The sequence below is a fragment of the Rutidosis leptorrhynchoides genome, chromosome 6, assembly GCF_046630445.1.
Source record: "Rutidosis leptorrhynchoides isolate AG116_Rl617_1_P2 chromosome 6, CSIRO_AGI_Rlap_v1, whole genome shotgun sequence".
NCBI classification, from domain to species: domain Eukaryota; kingdom Viridiplantae; phylum Streptophyta; class Magnoliopsida; order Asterales; family Asteraceae; genus Rutidosis; species Rutidosis leptorrhynchoides.
In genome coordinates this window covers 129,590,880-129,596,047 of record NC_092338.1, presented here as the reverse complement: position 1 = coordinate 129,596,047, position 5,168 = coordinate 129,590,880, and positions in this window count along the sequence as shown.

Here is a 5,168-nt window from a genome sequence, read left to right as displayed (position 1 = left end):
CACCCTCTTCAACCATTCCATTTCCACCGATTCATTCATCACCATCACTATTTTCTTATTTGAACTATATCATCGTCCAAACATCATCAACCACAGAACTCTAACAATCATCACTTTCAATTCACCATCATTGATCACTCTCATCAAACCATAAACCACCAACCCTTACAATAAAAGAAATCGATACAGTTTTAAAAATCCTCAACCGCCACTCCATGAGAACTATCACCAAACCAAACTCATTCAAGCTTCTGTGCTATTCAAGCTACTGCTATTATGCGTATCTTTATTGCTTTATGACCGCCACTCACTATCATCCTTTCCTCTCTCTATGTCTCTCTTCTGTCTCTTTTGAACTCACCATAAACATCACCATCCACACCACTTTGCTCCCTCTTTTTTTCTTTACGCCTGCAAAAATCCCAAACATCACCACTTCACCTTTGAACAACATTATTTATCGTTGCAACTGCTACACATTTCTGTTTCTTTTTGCTGAATCAACAACACCAACACATAGATTCTTTTTCTGCTACAACGAATTGCGCCTGTTCTTCTTCTGTCGAGTGCCACACAACAAAAGGAAAAGGTCACCATTTAAAATATTGCCAACTTGATTATAGAATTATTACTACATACAAATATGTGAGACAATGATAAATTTTTATGGCAGACAAGATTGAGTAATGAATTGGATTATGGTAGGGTCTATAAATAAGAAAATCCTAGTGTGAAGCTGGCACCCAAACTCATCTATTATCTATTATGATATTGATAAGGGATAGTGGATGATGATGTGAGACTATGAAAATTCCATAAATTCTATTACTTTATGTCAATATAATCGAAACCCTTTATTTTTTTTAAATAGGCAGCGAATTTTTTTTTCCTTCTGTCGAAGTTACCACAACAAGCTGAGCCACCATTTTTTTTTTTAGAACCTGTGGACTGAATCGACTATTGGGTCATTTAAACCATTGATGGATCACACTTCAATTGGGCTTAGAAATACTTGGACTTATGCATTTACCATTGGGTCAAAGGAGATGGAAACAGATAAATACATGTTATATAACTAGGCGGGTATAATAAATCAGAAAGTCGAGTATAGGTGGATGGTTTGTGAGGGCGTTGGGTAGCGAGAGCTCGGGGGTTCAATCCCGGGCCAAGGCATTTTTTTTAACAGCCTATTTAATTAAGGTAGTTACTCAATTATTATTATTATTATTATTATTATTATTATTATTATTATTATTATTATTATTATTATTATTATTATTATTATTATTATTAAAAATTATTTTTATTAAAAGTAACATTATTATTAAAGTTATCATTATAATTAAAATTACCATTTTAAAAAGTATCATCAAAAGTATCATTATTATAAGTATCATTATTTTTATTACTACAAATAAAATGACTAGTATTATTATCAAAATTTATATTTTCATTACTAAAACTAATCATTATTATTATCAACACTATTTTAGTATTAGTAAAGTCATTATTTTTAACAAACCAAAAGTTAATTGTATAAAATATATTACAATATACTAATATTACGTACTAATATATTCTAAAATATTAACTAATATATTATTATGGATATAATACTAATTAAAATATTATATCATCTAACATATTATAAGTAATAATGTAATTATATAAAAATATTAGTCTTAATACATCTAAATAAACTTAGTTGATTAAGTGTGTATGTGCTAATATATATATACTTGATATATGATCGTGAATCCGAGACCAACCATATATTTATTCAATGTCGTTATATGTATTTTTACTACAAAATACGTTATGGTGAGTTTCATTTGCTCCCTTTTTAATTGCTTTTGCAATATATATTTTTGGGCTGAGAATACATGCGCTGGTTTATAAATGTTTACAAAATAGACACAAGTACTTAAAAATACATTCTATGTTGAGTTGTACCACTGGCATACTTCCCTGTAGCTTGGTAACTACTATTTACATGGGTATTGTAAACGCGAATCCTGTTGATAGATCTATCGGGCCTGACAACCCCAACCGGCCTGGACGACCAGCATTCAACGGTTGCACAGTACTTTGTTTCATTACTACACTTGGTACAGTGTAGGGAGATTTCATAATAAAGGGAATATGCGACGTTGATTAAATGTTAAGTATGGTTACCAAGTGCTCAACCACTTAGAATGCTTTACATACACTTGCGAGTGTATTATGTTTATGATTATGAAATCTTGTGGTCTATTAATATATTAAAATGATTGTTATGATAAACCTATGAACTCACGAACCTTTTGGTTGACACTTTTAAGCATGTTTATTCTCAGGTACTAATTAAGTCTTCCGCTGTGCATTTGCTCAATTGAAAGATATTATTTGGAGTCATTCATGGCATATTTAGGTTAGTACCTTGCAATGGGACCAGATGATGATGACTTCGTCTAGGAGGATAAGGACGGGTCTTCACAGGTGGTATCAGAGCAGTGGTCGTAGCGAACCAGGTCTTGCATTAGTGTGTCTAACTAGGAGTTATTAGGATGCATTAATGAGTCTGGACTTCGACCTAGTAGTTGTTAGGTTATGTTAATGAGTCTAGACTTGAACCTGGTCTGCATGTTAAAAGTGTTTACTTACCACCATTTGTCGAAAAATATCTACTTGTCATTATCAGTCTCGACTCGTCTTATTGCAATTATTGCATAGACGGTGTACTGACAAATTCACATCCCATCACATTAAGTCTTACCTGACACGTTTCCTTAATTCTCTCCGTAATCTACGAGATCTTCTGTACTATACATAGATATTCTATGTAATTAGAATATCATCCGATATCCGAAATTCATTTCATACCAAAAACTCTGTATCTAACCGAGCAAAATGGAACTCACCACTAGTTCAAGCCCCTCGGATTCCGATATGGAGTCCCACTCAAGCTCCGAAAGCAGTGTAACCGGAATGGATCAACCAATTAGTCATCACCAATTCTGGATGAATTGGGGATGGGTTCGTAGTCTACTTAGTCATTGGAGACAAGAAGAAGGTGATCCCTTCCACCAACCGAATTCACCTCTGGGTGAAGAACCTGAAGCACTTACCGGCGAACCTGTCCGAAACACCATTTTCTCTCTCATTTCTAGAGTATCTCACCACGATTATATACTACATCAAATTCTAGATTTTATTTATCCGCTCGTCCGAACCGACAATCACCCCGGTGTAATAGAAGAAGTCAACAAGCTTCGCGCTCGAGTAGTGGCTTTGGAACGTATGGTGCAAAGATTACAAGCACCATCAGCAACACCAGTACCACCAGTAACGTCCACATCGTAAGCCTCAATACCATAAGCACCAGCAGCATCACCGGCAGCAACGGTACCACCATCAGCAACACCAACAGTACCATCACGACCATCAACAACAACATCCGCATCCCAAGCCTCAATTTCACAATCTGTGCCACGAACATCAACATCATACGCATCATAAATACCAAGGAGTACCACCAACAACCCAAGTTTCAACATCACATGCCTCAACATCTCATTCTGTACCTCGAGCATAATTATCGTTCTACGTATCGTTATATCTACTTTATCTTCATTCTACATATCGTTCTACATCGATTATCTTCGCTCGACATGGCGATTATGTAATTTCTAATGTTTTAGAGATTATGTAATCTAGTATTAATGATAAATCAAATGAGTTTAATATCTTATTGACTCATTAAATCTATGATTACATCTGAAGAAAATATATACGTATATATGTTTTCATCAAGATTGTAAATAAAAAAAATCTTTGGTACAAACTGTTAATAGTGAAAATATTTTAACGAGTAGGTAATACCCGAGGAATATTTAGATATCACATTAATAAGTTACACTGTACATTCTTCAACTCAGATTCAACAATCATTAATTATACTGCTCAAATCCACACATGTACGTATCCGTTCACCAAAGAACAACTATTTTCATTCAAATTCAATTTCATATTTGGATTTTGACATATCAGAATTCAACAAGTGGCACAATGAAGAAAACATTGGACAAAAATAAAATTTGTTAGAAATAAATGAATTAACTAATTGAAATATTGTTAAGAATCCACGCTAACTGTTCCTAGCTAACTGGTTACATTTTATTTATCGCAATTTAATTATCGCAATTTATATTCTTGCAATTTTATTTATCGTCATTTAATTTCTGTTATTTATTTTATGCACTTTAAAATCGGGACACATGTACACAATACGTCGGATTAATTCTGAGACAATAAGTTGTACACGGGTCATGATACGTATTTATTAATTCGAATATTTGGTACATCCTAACACAATAAGTATACAATACATTTTGATAAATCCTAAGACAATACGTACACAATACGTCTTAGTTAATTCTAAGACAATACGTCTACAATACGTCTCTGGGTTGATGCAAGACAATACGTATACAATACGTCATTGGGAAATTCTAAGATTATATATATATAAACTAATTATTGGACTATCAACTAAGGACTGCCATTATTGGACAATTAAAATGAATTAAAATATTGATTATAACATATGAAACTAAACAATTCTTCAAGTTTGCCACTTGATTTCATCTTAAACCTCAATTGTATCTTGACAATTACAATCAGCGTTCAGATTTATCAAGATTCTTAAAAACACCTCGATAGAGAGGGTAAACCAACCGCACTTCATCTACGGAATAAGAGATTGACGCATATAGTTATGCATCTGAAAACTCTCGAAAACTGAATAAACATTTAACACATATCTGTGTTAGCTCATTTGACGTTATTATTACCCAAAATAACTTTGCAATTCCTTTCCAAATTAGCCAATTTTGTCACAGCTCCAGCAAGTTGATTTCAACTTTTCATTCAAAACAACCTTATTATAACCTCGGAATATATACGTGCTTATTTATTGTTACCAGAAAACCTTTTATATTCCACCATATTACCATCAGCGTTTAATCATCTAAAAACACAATTCTCCTGAAAACACCTCGAAATGATAACCGACGATTCAGATATGGCTACATTAAATGCAGAGGAAACAGTAAAATTGTAGATGGCCTAAATGGCCAAAAGTTTGATGATAAAGAAGGGAATGTTAGGAACGCTTGATAGAAAACTTG